The sequence below is a fragment of the Lissotriton vulgaris genome, chromosome 11 (genome assembly GCF_964263255.1).
Source record: "Lissotriton vulgaris chromosome 11, aLisVul1.2, whole genome shotgun sequence".
NCBI lineage: Eukaryota > Metazoa > Chordata > Amphibia > Caudata > Salamandridae > Lissotriton > Lissotriton vulgaris.
This window is the reverse complement of record NC_141699.1, coordinates 511,023,259-511,037,095: the sequence shown is the minus strand read 5'-3', so window position 1 is coordinate 511,037,095 and position 13,837 is coordinate 511,023,259. Positions and strand designations below refer to the sequence as shown.

Below are 13,837 nucleotides of genomic sequence, written 5' to 3'. Positions count from 1 at the left end.
TCTAATCTACTGCTTACCAACAGTAACCGGATACACTCAAACTCACATACTGCATGCAGAAGGTCTAAACCTTCTTGCTTCTGTCAAACCACCCTCCACATTGCTTGGTAATTGCTCTTTGAGTCTGGTGAACCTCCTTCACTTCATTGATACTTGCTCTTTAATAACATGCAGGTCATCAATTTTCTCCTTATGAGAGAAGCCATAAATCACACAGGATGCTCACCAAATGACTTAACAGATCACCTATCAACTTTTCCTTCTTCCACACCACTTTGCCCTTGGGTCCACCTGCGAGTCTGTAAAATACCCATTTCCATTTTTATATTTCTCGATGTAGGTCTGCCTTGAAGGTCCAACATGCAACACTTCATCTCCCTCACCTATATTTATTCCCAACAACCATTGCTGTTCAATTGGCTGGTACCCTATAACACTATGCAAACCATTTTTCCTCAAGTATAAACTTGAACAGGTAACAATACTTCTACTAAACCTTTCTGTGTGTTCCCTAACACAGACATTATAAAAGATCTCGGCACCACTTTCTCATAAATGTATCTACATAAGGCATTCTAAAAGGATTTTGAGCAATTTCAACCTCTTCATTCATGTATGTCTGGGGAAATGTCAAAGTCATGAGTACCTAAAGCCATGTGGACTCAAAGCAATAACGATAAGAAAAGGCTACTTAAAAATATATACCCCTACAACCGACTGTATTGTGTAAATCTATAATAGCACCACAGGCGCGTTCATAATACATCACTTACTTGTTCGACACACTGGCCCCATTTCTAAGGAACAACATCTGTCAAGATGTTGAACAGTTCCATGTGTTGCATTGGTCTCGTGCTCAGCTTCTTTATTGAGCAGCCGAGTTAAGATTTCAGCTACCTAATAACAACCTAAACTGATGTTATAGCCTGGTAGCAACAAATTTGTTTACAGTGAAAAATGTGTGCAAGACATCTTACTGGATAAAGCTCCTGTAATGTTTCCATAAACATTCATTTAAACAAGCATTTACAATGCAATAGGTCTCTCATTACTGAAAGTTTGAGCTATTGCAAACAATAATGCAACGCCAATAGCTCAAACTTTACGTAATGCGAGACCGATTGCATTGCAACTGCTTGTTTTTTTTGGGAGCCAGAGAGGCCATGTACAGGTCAGCAGGGCACAATTGGAGCACATCTCTAATATTTGCATACACAATCCAACTCTTTGGTTCCTGGTAACAGTAGCCTAACACTGTAGGCAAACATGCACACCTTTATTAGGAACTACCTTAAAGATGAACACCTCAGACTTTCCAGATGTAATGTAAGTTCACTGAGAATGCGCTACAGTAACCACTGGTTTCACGTAAAGCACTCAATGGCTAGGCTATACAAATAAAAAAAGTAAATGCCCTGCTTGGACCCAATCCTTGGAAAATGCAGCAGTACTTGTAGGCCATACCAGTGGACGCTGCGTGCTCAATAAATGACAAAGAGCACAGTGACTAAGAGGAGACAAGAGCTAAATGCCCAAAGAAAAAGCCCAAAGAAGCACAATATCAACACTCACACAAAGAGAAGAGGAATAAGAGCATCCATCACAAATAAAACAAAGCAAGAGTATGGTGTACACTACTGTGGTAGAATCACAGATACACATCTACCTGCCCAAGCTAGGTCCTTCTGCCATTAGGATCACCCAGCTATTTTACTCATGACCTTTCATTGGCTGGCAGGGTTTCAAAGATTGTCCATGCGGACAACCCGAGCGAGGGGTTCTCAAATCCATGAGTAGCCACACCAGTGGTGACTAGGGGCTTCAACGAGGCCACTGAAGGCTTGAGAAGTAGTCAAAGCAAAAATAGAAATGATAAAAATGGACATATCAGGGTTGATCCACTTTTTAGAAAAAAAGGGTGACTTAAAGTGGAATTACCTCAAGAAAAACGGACGAAACTAAGGTTTAGAGCTTGAGAATCCAGTGAATACGGATCTCTTGGTCCTCGTTTAACTCTTCACAGCATAGTGCGCACCCTCATTCAAAACATTTTACATTAAAAGGCAAGTGACGCACTGGAAGGTGGAAGTGACGTGGTAGGATCAGTGTTGATTGTTGAGTTGGAAAAAGAGTCTGCAAAGACAGTCACAACTACAGGCCACACAAGACCCCCCCCCTTCATTAGAAAGCACTGAAGGGCAAATGAACTGCAGAGATTCCCATGTTGCATTAGTGTTTGTGAACAGGAGTGGAGCCAACTCGTCTGAAAGACATTATAAATAAACATATCTCAAAGGCACCAATAAATACATCAAGATTCACTTACTCAAAGAAAAATGCTTTGGTCACTACTGAGCTCTACAGTAATATAAGTGTGAACATAAGTTGAAAGCCATGTTTTTTGGGTGGCTCTGATTTAGCAAGTGTTCTCAACACTGCATATGTGACTCTTCTGAATGCAGAGAGAGGGGCCCAGAGATGATCTAACTGAACAACCTGATTGGCAGGCGATGGCCCCCACATCACTGAAGGGCTCCCAGCTCTGTGACACTAACTCTGAACAGTAGGATGCAGCAAGCCCTCCCAGGACCTAAACCCCGAAGACTCTCCATCTCTAATCTCCACTTGAAACACAAGTAGAGGTTTCCATTCCCTCTGAGGTACTAACCAAAGACTTACAAACTTAAAGATTCATCTCCTCTGCATGCCAAGAAGCTACCCCACATCAGCTTCCCACACAACTTCCCTAACTGCACTCGCCACTCGACAGAAGCTGACAATGTTCTCCCACAAAGCCTTGACCTCACCTTCATCTGTCTGCCGCCGCTTCTCCACGTGCATGCTCTCCCTCCTCTTGAGAGGCTCGAGTCTTTTTGCGCTGCATCACATACTGCTGTGGTGTGTGGCACGCTGCACAGTGCTTGGGCTTCAGGTCGTTGAGAAGCGTACAGGCTGGGCAGGACCACTGGCCGGGTCACTCTGGGATGGGAAAACACTGCGCTGGCCTGCGCGACATGGCTTTGGTGCCACATGGCGGTCAAGGTGCAGTCCCTCCTCAATCCTGGCTGCCATATGGGCAACTGCTTTTGGGCTCAAAGGAACAATTTGCTCCTGGAACCCCTGCAGCTTGGAACAGAGGCAGGCCATGCACTTATGGGTGCTGGTGGGGTTCCATAGAGTGCACTTGGAGCATGACCAGTTTGAGAAGTCTGGACTGGAGGGACTGCAAGGGGTAAACCGCAAGGTGTCTCCAGTCAAGTCAATGAGATCAAAACCTCGATGAGCTCCGCAGATCTTGCATTTGACTTCGTCCGAAGAGTTCAGCAAAGAGCATGTGCCACAAGTCCAGTGTGAAGGAGAAGCCTCCATCTCCTCCTCAAGGACACAGAGACGCTTGCTGGCACTCAGTTCCTGGAATCGTGGGGCTGGAATGGGACGGGTCAGACTCTTCTCCCCACAGGGAGCCTGCAGTGTGGGCTGGGCAACATCAGGTGCCAACGGTTGCATCAAAGGAGGCACCTCCCGGCGGCTCCGTGGTACAGGGTTGTTCTGCAGACCAGGAGAGAAGGGGGCTAAGGAAGATTGCTTTGGGACTTCAAGTTCCATGGAAGTAGCAATGCTACCATTGGGGTCACTACTTTCTGTGTGGGAAGTGGGCTATGCCCAGCCGTCACTATCTGAAATCCAACAGGGGCTATCACTTCAAGGACCACCAGTGCCTCAGGGGTATCTTGGGTAGCGAGAGCTTACAAGGCACAGGAGTGTGCAACAGTGGTGCTGTTGAGAGTGCCGTATTGACATTCCCACCCGTTAATCTGCATGGCTACCTCAGGACTCCGCGCATCAGAGTCCTAGCTGTCTGTGTCCACTTTTTGCACCACATCCTCCCGGGGAGTCGGCTTGGGTTCAGTCAATACACCGAGCACCGCAGTCATTCATCAGTCACAAAATACGTGGAATGCGGCACTGCAAAAATGGGTCACTCAAAAAACACAGCACAGACACAGCATTAGTTCTCCGCAGGGCCAGAACGGCAACCAGCCTTTACTTGCAGAAAGGAAGCTAATTGAGTGCTGTAGTGAACCCACGGTGCAAACACAGGACAGAAAACACATACGTTATCCATTCCAAGTTAATAGAGCAGGTCATAGGAAGGGGGGGGCACGTTTTCCACATACAGAATACAAGAGCTAGCATTAGTGAAACATTTCCTCACACACATATGCACACCATGGTTACTGCAGAGTACGCTTCCATGTTCATGCATAATAAAAACACCCACACCAATAGTTAGAGCAGGGTAGCGGCAGGGCAACCTCCCTGACATGTACATATATGCATAGACAAACACACCATCTACAGCAATGCAAGCTTCCCTGCGGACAACAAAAAACACCTTCAGCAGAAGAGCAAGCTTCCCTAGCTGAAATCCCTGCCCTTAAAGTCCGGCATTGTTGCGTATCTGGAGAAAACTGTGCAAATCGACTGAAAAAACAACATCCAAACGCGTATGCGCGCGCCACTGCGAGCCATGGCCTATTGGTGTCTATTAAGTGCACCAAGGGCGTAACAGACACCAATAGGCCATGGGAGGAGCAATGCTCCCGCCTCTGGCAAATTGCGTGCAGTCTTTTAGAATAAGACGCACGTAAAGGCCAATGGGGGAGCTGAAAAGGAAACGCATGAGCGTGTGCGATTCCTAAGTCAGCTTACATTCCCGGTTTTTCTCTTACAAAATGTCTTGGGCTGCACGAGCACTGCTTCGCAGTGCACCGCTAGGCGCGAGACCTAAAAAATTAACATATGAAATGGGCCCGTAGGGATGAAAGACTGGAGGATGATCTGGTAGAGTGGTCAGGTCTCATGGGAAATAGGTCTCTGAGCATGCAAGAGGATGGAGATGAAGTGGCAGGGGGTGCAAGCATACAGGAAAGAGGTGCACAAGACATATAGGCCAGTGGACCGACAAGCACTCTTGATGACGCTGTGAAAATTATATTATGGAAGCACAGTTGGGTGGGAACTACATGGAATGGATAGGACGCTGGGGTCAAGTGGTAAATACATGAACATCATGCGAAGCAGGAGGATGCTAACTGGGGCTATGTGATCGAACTGTACGTAATGTTGGTTTGAAGTTTACCTTTCATTTTTGTATTATTTCTATGTCAAAGGGATACAAGCTTTTATATGAGGAAAGTGAGACAAATATATGTCCATAGATTGTGCCAAAGTATTACGCTTGTTACAATATGCTGTATGATGCGATACTCAAAAATATTACACACAAAAAAGCATATGCATGATTTGTAGCTAGATGGTTAAATACATGTTATATTTATGTTGCATTGTAAAAACATATTTATTTACAATATTTCACAGGTTGGAAACATAAGCATGCCCTAAGATGTGTAGTCTAAAGAAGAAAGTCATGCATCTCACAATATGTCAAAATAGGAGAATAATTGTTTCTGTTGAATGTGGAGTTTCAAAAACTTTTCTTGATAACCTAATTTACTTAGTTCTCTTCTCTTGTAAAATAGCAGGACGTATGCAATTTTATGTAAGGTAAGGTGCCATTTATTTTTTTAGGTTTGATATAATATTTGTTTTAATTTTCTTTTATCTCTCTAAGTAAAGGCTCTCCATATTCAATCCATAAGAGAAACCCAATATATCGCCACAGAAACTAGTGTTTGTGTTCAACAACAATTGTTCATCTCAAATTCATGGAGATGTTTAAAGATTGCTGCCATTAATGGAGGGATAATGGTTCTATTCATGTCCGGTAATTCATCAAGAACTTCCTTCAAACATAAATCTCAACTCAATCTGTTCTATAGGAGCGAAGGTATTGAGTTTTTCAGCACTATGAAAGACAACATCAGTTGATCCAAAATGTAAATGACTTGCAACAAGCAACATATGAGGGGGTGAAAATGTGCAGCTCTGTGTATTATTACATAAAATTTCAGACAGCAAATGATGTCTGTGCCAGACCTAAGAATGACTTAACTATCACTCTGGAAGAGTTTAACCCAGTATTAAAATCCACTGTGATTTATCAACTCTGTAATTATCGGAGGTGGTATACTCATTAACTGGATAAAACCCAAACACTTCTAAGGTATCTTTGACAACATTGCTCGGGTCAGATTACTTGAAGTAGAGAGGTTTTTTATTCTAAGGTTTGTCGTGTATAGTTCTGTTTGAAATACATATTTAGCACTGATTTACATCAATGACAAAATAGTTATGTCATATAACCCTTAAAACTCGACCAGTTTGTAAATTGTATGCTAATACACAAGAGCTCCTTCAATTGTTTTATTAAGTTATATATAGTTTTGCGGACTCATGACGCCGGCTACACCCTCTTAGGATAAATTAAAGTTTGCCTTGATAAAAAGTGCTCATGTATATCAAACACAACTATAACCTACATGGGAGAGAGATTTCCCATTGCCAGTACTGTGTTCTATGATGAGCGTCGTGCCTCTGGGGAACCGATCATTCTTTTAAAGAAGCCCATGTTTTGGCTAACTGGGTAGAAAATAAAATCTTTCCATGGGTAAATATGAAAACACAAAACACAGTGCACAGAGACTAACAGAAACCCTACCAGACTGTCAACAGTGACAAAAAATGTAGTTTCAGTCCCATATTACTCCCTAGGCTTTAAACATTCTTTCCCTAACGAAATAAAATTGATACAAGGAAACAAGGATTTAATATTCTGGAATTATTTATCCTATAGCCAACTTTGAGAGCCAACCACGGCTCCATAGGAATGCCAGTGGGCACGTGCAATCAAGAAAAAATGCTATCACGCTCAGCGCAAGACCGCCAATAGATTAAGAGAGCTGGAACAATGTGTGTACATGTGTAAGTATTCTCCTTTTGATTTTTTTTTGGGGGGGGGGTCAAATAGAGAGGTGAGACATCTCAAGAGGTCAATAGGCAAGACCTATAAATAAATGACAACTTTACACCTCTGCTCCCCAAAAACACAGTGTAGGCCTATCATACCAAGCCTCCCTTATTTCCCCATCAACAGGAATCAGCGGAGGTTTGGCACGACATTCACAAAAAAACTTTTTAAAACATTTAAGGTGAATGATTAACATAGCGCATAGAGGATTCTGCACAAGCAGAATCCCCTATGCACCAAATTTCACCAATAAAAAATTAATTACTTCATTTCTTACAAAAACAGAATACAGTGTGCTGGACAAACCAATGTACCAGAAGGAAAACTGAACAAGATTCTCCCATGCTACTGAAGTAAATACTAAATAAGACATTTAGCTATAACCCCTTTTCCCTCAGGCACCAAGAAAAACATGCAACAACGTAAATATGCACTCTCCTCTATAAATCAATCCATTCAACCCAAATACACTAGCATCATAACGCCGCTGCTCCTTAGTACCAGATGCGCATAGGTTTTTTCAGCAACCAGTATAACGCAGCTAGAATTTTATGCAGGAACTAAAATTCCAAACATCTTCAAGGGACATGGAGCGACTATCCTGTAATAAAATTCTACACTGCAGTTCAAAGTATTGCAGATCTAAAATGAAAAAAAAAAAAGCACAAAAAAAACAACAATTCTCTCGGGGTTTGGCTTGAAGGCTGATGATGGCGGACATGTGAGCGGAGAGCTCCGCACCAGTCGACCCATTTATCCTGTTTCTAGCAGTGATGGCCGGATCCTGGGGGCACAATGGGGGGTGGGGCGGACATGCCGGAGGTGATCCTGAGCCTAATTTGCCTCACCTGAGGTCTAGGGGACAGCTGAGGAGAGGTGATTTGCAACAGCAAACGCCGGCGGTGCTTACGCACGATGACTGCCCGCAGACTGGTGGCACCCGGAGAGAGATGAGTCCCAGGATAAGCAGCGAGTGCGGCGTAATCCACCAGCGAAGACACGAACTGCGGAGCAGACAACAGAGAGCGGTCTTGGTGGCATAGGACGCCGTGCTTCCAGGCGCCGTGAGGATCGGAGCCTGGAAAAGGCCTTCTTGCCTGATAGGCGCACGAGGGGGCCTGCCAGAGCGCCCAGAGGCTGGAAGACAGGGGGACTGGCCTCAGTGTTAGAGGTCACTGCAGAAATGCCTGAGGTGAGGCAGAAGTTGGTGCGGGCCTGGGATCTCGGAGGCAGGAGACTGATCGCGGCGTAGGGCAGGCCAATGTTGGCCTGTGCGCTGTCAGGTGGGCCTAGGCAATGGAGAAGGCCGCAGAACGAGGTGGGGATTGGAGGTGCCAATGGCATGATCCTGGAGCTATGGGAGGGTACTGGCAGAGCCAGTAGAATCCGAAACGGACACGGAATGCCTCACCAGGGGGTGCCTGGGCTGTGAATATAGAGCCTTGGGGTGAAGTTACCAAGAGGAAAAGAGAAGGATCGTGTTCCCTCGCTGACTTTTCCAAAGTGTGAAACGCCGGATGAGCTGGTTGTGGCCGGATTTCAGTGCTGCTCTTACATGATGTCGGGAAGGTGGGAGAGAAGGGAAGACCGGTGGGCCCTCGTGCCACTATTGGAAGAGACTACTCAGGGGATATCAGTCAGGAGTCGCACACTGTGGCGAAGGAGTGGGCTGCAGTGAAGAATACCGCAAATCAGAACAGGAACTAGGTGAGGGGCTGAACCAGGCTGGGGCCCTGGGAGTTAATCCCTGACCGTGCAGAGAGGTGCGGGTCAGATCCCTAGTTGGCCATTACACTCCCTCTTGGCGATGGGGAAGACTAGAGGAAAGCAGGTGGGACCTATCCCAGAGCAAGACTTGAGAATTAACAAAGCATAAAAGCCTAGGAGTCATCCTAGATGCGGTAGTGAAATACTCAACAAATGTGCCCAGAATACCAAAACGGATATCATGCCAGGATTAAAGGTGCGCAAAAAATACACCATTGCCACACAATTTAAACTTATTATGTAAAATACATTTTGCAGTTATCCTGAGTACATTTTCTAAGCGAGTGTACATGTCACAAACAAAAAGTCAAGAGATACAGGCAGACAGTAGTAAATGTCTTGTTCGATTGAAAAGGTCAGATGATCAACAAGCATTTGCAATGCAATAGGTCTCGCATTAGGAAAGTTTGAGCTATTGGGATTGTAAATGACACATTTTTTATTTATGTGTTGGTTTGGAAAATAGCGAAATTAATAGCTTTGTCATTTACAATGCCAATAGTTATAACTTTCGCAAATGTGACACCTATAGCATTTGTAATGCAATATTTGTTGTATTTACATGACTTGGATGTATTGTTAATACACATAACAATGGCTTTTAATTTCTTTTATAATTAATACTTAAAAAAAGTTCTTGTAATTTATAATGGCACTAGCGTACATTTTTGTAATTAACTTTTGTGAAGATTATGTTCAGTGTATTTTATTCAGACGAAAATCCAAGAACAGAAGTGAAATATTAACATCTTTTTGTGGGCTTGAAAAAATTACAGACGGACAGGAGGACGGTGTTGCAGCTGCTGAGATGGGGCTCTGGAGCATAGAGTGTGGCGTAACAGGACAGTGGGGGGATGGTTGGGTTTGGGGGGGGATGTGAGGCTTAGGTTCGGAGCTGCCATCTTTGGAGGGGGTGGGGTAGGGTTTGGGTCTAGGCATGGTTTATCGTCCTGGGGCTCATGTGGAAGGGTGCAAGGGAGGGGGACACCATGTTTAGGCAGCCTGGGGAGGAGGCAGCAAGGAGTTTTCATTGCTGAGTTAGGGGGAGCTCTGCATTTCTGCTGTTTTGGCCCCTGGAAGTTCGTGGTTAGGATGGAGGAGACTGATTGGGGGTTGGGACGGAGGCGCACCTGGGTGTGCAGTGGGGGGAGGGGCAGTAAGTTTGACAGCTGGGGAGGGGATAGCGAGGGGTCTGGCAGCAGGACTGATGGGAAGGCGATGCCGTAGACAGAGGGGACCGTTGCGGCAGGGGGGGTAGGGGGGTAGTCATCATGCCAATGCCTTTATCCTTCAGAGGCCGGTTGGGTACAATGTCTGCGGGCACACGGGAGAAATGCAGGCGCTGTCTGGGAGGGGTGAAGGGGGTATTGCAAGGGAGGATGCGGGGATGGCTGAGGGTGATGGGTGCAGGTATTGCCGAGCAGATTTTCACCTTCAGAGGTGGCATGGATGGAGTGACCTGGGTTAGCCGGGCAGAGGGTATGAGGTTTCACGGGTCGGAGGGCTGTGGAGCTCCAATTTATATGAGTGAGGGAGTGTCGCAATGCTCTGGAGCAAGTGAGGGCGCCTGTAAGGGGATTGTGTCCCGGACGGCGGGAGGTTGAATAGCGGTATAGGAATGCTGGCAGGGAGGGGGGGGTCGGGGTCGGGAGCACGTAGGGGTGGAAGAAGCAATTAACAGTGGGCGTGGTCTTAGTGGAGGGGACGAGCCTTCGGGGCTAGGCTGGTAAATCAAAATAGCAAACATACACGCTGACTAGGGTTAGAAGGTGGCAAAAGCGCGCCAGGGGCAGCAATTTACATAGCTGAGGTAGAGATAGAAAAGGGTCTGATTACAGGGTAAAGAAGGGAGGGGACTGGGTTGGGGGGGGGATGAGGTCGTCCAGGAGAAGGACTGTCTCAGATAAAGATATCAGGGCGTGCGGTAGTTATTAAGGAGCTTTTATTGGAGGTCAATGGGTGGGGCAGAATCAAGACAAGAACCGCATATGGGGGAAGCAAGGTGGGGTCAGGGAGCCTGAAGCAAGAGGGAGGTTACAGTGGAAGTCAGGCGGAGGAGCAGCAGCTTTTAAAGTCTGATGCGAGGCACAGACAAATGGGGCAGTGGGGAAGAGCCTGTCGGGGAGAGCACTCCGAAGTGAACTCGAGCGGCCATATGGAGAGGGAGGGGGTGGGATGCCTGGTGCGCACGAAGTCTCTGGGAGCAAATGAAAGCTCCTAAAACAAGCTTGGAGAATATGTAGGAGCGAGAATTAATTAGCATAATATGATTATGTCACAGGGAGCGATGGCACATAAAATTTGACATTAATGGCAAGCAAAGAAGGGGCATCAATGAAATGATTAAATCAAGGCAAGTTTAAAATACTGTCAAAGATGTCACTAAAGTAAACTTACTGCTTACAACAAGCTCTTGGCATTGCTGTGGGGGGGAGGGGGAGGGAGAAATGCGAGACATGGCCTGGCGGCCGTGAAGTGTGAAGCAGTGGGCGGGGGGAGGAGTAATGGGAGACAGGGCCTGGCGGCCGTGAAGTGTGAAGCAGTGGGCGGGGGAGCCCTTTGAAGTGAAGCTCTCCGAGGGAAAAGCGCGTGCTTGTGTTCACGTGAACGGTCGGAAATCCTCCCGATGGTTTGAGAATTTATTTTGCACACTAAAATTCGACCCTATCCATTCCTTGCGGAATGGGATAGGGTCGACCTAAAAATGTTCTACTCAAATCACTCTCCCACAGGCAAAACTCACACTAAATTATGCAAAATGCATAGAATTTGTCACTATTCATAACACAAACTTTAGGGATTACAGGAGATTACACCAGCCTAACAAAATGTTCACACACCTCACCCAAATCTTCACATATAGTTATGTCCACCTGTAATCACGAGAAATTAGTGGAGTGCCTCTGCGCCACACTAATGACGGATGCATGCTACATAAATGCCAGATACCAAAATCAAAAGTAATTTACAGCAACTAAAATATCAGCATTATATCTCCAAGTCCGCCTCTTATTAAAAACCAGAGGTTTTCTGTGACGATATGATCTACTGTTAGGGTCAGTTCAAGAAATGTAAGAAAAAACCCAACACATTCTTAATAAAATATTATGCTTTTTCCTTTAGTAGATTTGCCACTTACATAGGAAGAGGTACTCGCAAATTTCTGGAAATATTACAAATCCAGGTAAACGTAATAATAATAAAGGCCAATATTCAACTTTGGGGTGGAGTGAGGGTCAATAATTTAAAACATAATCGGGCCTAAAATTATTCTCCGATGTTTAAAAGGGAAACCAAGATTGAAAAAAGTGCTGTATCCTTAATTGTTAAAACATAATAAAAAAATAAGCATGAGTAGGTCAGATACTCGGAGAAAACCTGTTTTTGAGGGAGTGTTTGGACATGCAAGTACCTCTAGCCATATCTTCCAATATATTCCTGCCACAAAAGTAGGAAAATAGGTTCTCACCGCATCTGTAGCCTCCTCACTGACCCCCAGCAGATGTATCACAGGCCAGTTAGCAGCACATGTTCTTGGTGTAAAAAGCAGGTAAACTTTAAGGTTAAGGCACAATGCCTGTGCGCTGGAGGCAGAGATTGGGGAGCCCATAAACCTTTGCATCATGATACAGAACCTTCTTAAATTCACTGACTTCTGCAATGCAGGCTTAAACCAGCGCTGGATGAGTGAGATTCAAATGCTTAAGCATTTAACATCCCTCCTCTGCTAAAGAGGAATATTTTCAGAGTAATTGAGTCCGTCACGAGATCCAACGTGTGTGCTTTTTGGACCATGCTTTTGTTATTTTATATTTTGCATGAACTCCAGAAGGATCTACGTTTTCGTGGGCTTGCAAGGCATGCCGGCCTTTTGTCAATTTCCCAGGTTTTGTCTCCGTCTTTTTGAGGAAAACCAGCTTGTTGCTTTTCAATAACTGCGCAGCGACCTCGAGCGGCCCCTGTCGAGGAGCTCCTTGTCTCTCACCGGTAACAGCATTGGACCAGATGAAATCATCAGAGTGAACCTCGTTAGCGCTGTCAACGCTCAAAAGCCTCCTGCTGCGAGCCTAATCACGGCCCTTCAGCAACTTGATGGATTGAGCCAGCCCCTCAGACCTGAACGTTACCCTCACGCACGACATGCTCCTTCACTAGCAACTCTATGGCCCCTGCGCATCTTGTCACCTGGTGGCCCCCACTCTGCTGTGACAACTTTTTTGCGAGAACTCTTTTTTTTAATGTTTACTGTGAACTGGAGCTGGGAGATGCCCTGCACTGAAGTATCTCAAGTGGAGTGAAGAAAAGTAAATACCAAATAACGCAAAAAGATAATTATATATGGTGCAACTGTTTGAAGTTACAAAATTATAGCTTATAAACAGAGGATGGAGTGTCACCCTAAAAGCAAGCTTTCTATGATCTCCATAAGCAGAATATGCCTGTCACAACTTGTCCAAAATGGAGGTGTGTGCGTGGTTCAACAACATCCACGCACGTCCTAGCACTGCAAGGTAAAATATGCCACTGCAAGGCTTGAGGGAAATACCCCAACTCTCATTTGGAGAAACTCTGAGTGTTGCAACCTCTTGCTATCAAGAGAGGTCGCGGTCACAGAAATCAGTCAGTTTAGTTAGAAATAATTATACTTCAGAGGTACAGAGCTTCCAGTGACTTAATGGAATATCCCAGTCTCTTCAAAGATCTCGCAAGAAAAGGTGAAAATTATTGAAGAATCAAGAATATCATGTGCCTTTGAAACTAAACCTCTGCCTCCATTCATTATCCCACAGGAGTTCTGAAATAAACTGCTGCAGATTGCCAGAGCCTACAATGCTAGTCCCGGACTGTCCAGCGTATCTAAAAACACATTTTCTGGAAAAATCTAGTTTGTGCTTTACAAAGTTTGATTTGTCAATTGAAGAAAACCTAAATGTTCCTGGGGCGCTTGTGTTCCGGTTGAGGGAGGACCTGTCCTGGAAGTTTGAGCTAGTCTGTTCCCATGAGGACCAGGGTCAAGACTGATTTGCATATGGTGGGGTCCAAACTGAGGTGGCATGGTGAGAAAAGAACGATGGGTTAGGATTCTACCTCGGTGATTACCAGTCGTTTACAAATTGCAAGCATTCCTCCCATCACCTT

At 45.3% G+C, this 13,837-nt stretch overlaps 1 protein-coding gene and 1 pseudogene across 1 annotated transcript in view; both read right to left on the bottom strand.

Annotated features, from left to right (window-relative positions):
* TET3 (tet methylcytosine dioxygenase 3) overlaps positions 1-13,837 on the bottom strand; it is a 412,490-nt gene that overhangs the window by 283,805 nt on the left and 114,848 nt on the right. The gene's annotated exons all lie outside the window — the stretch shown is intronic.
* LOC147683091 (calpain-15 pseudogene) lies at positions 2,716-3,935 on the bottom strand (annotated as a pseudogene).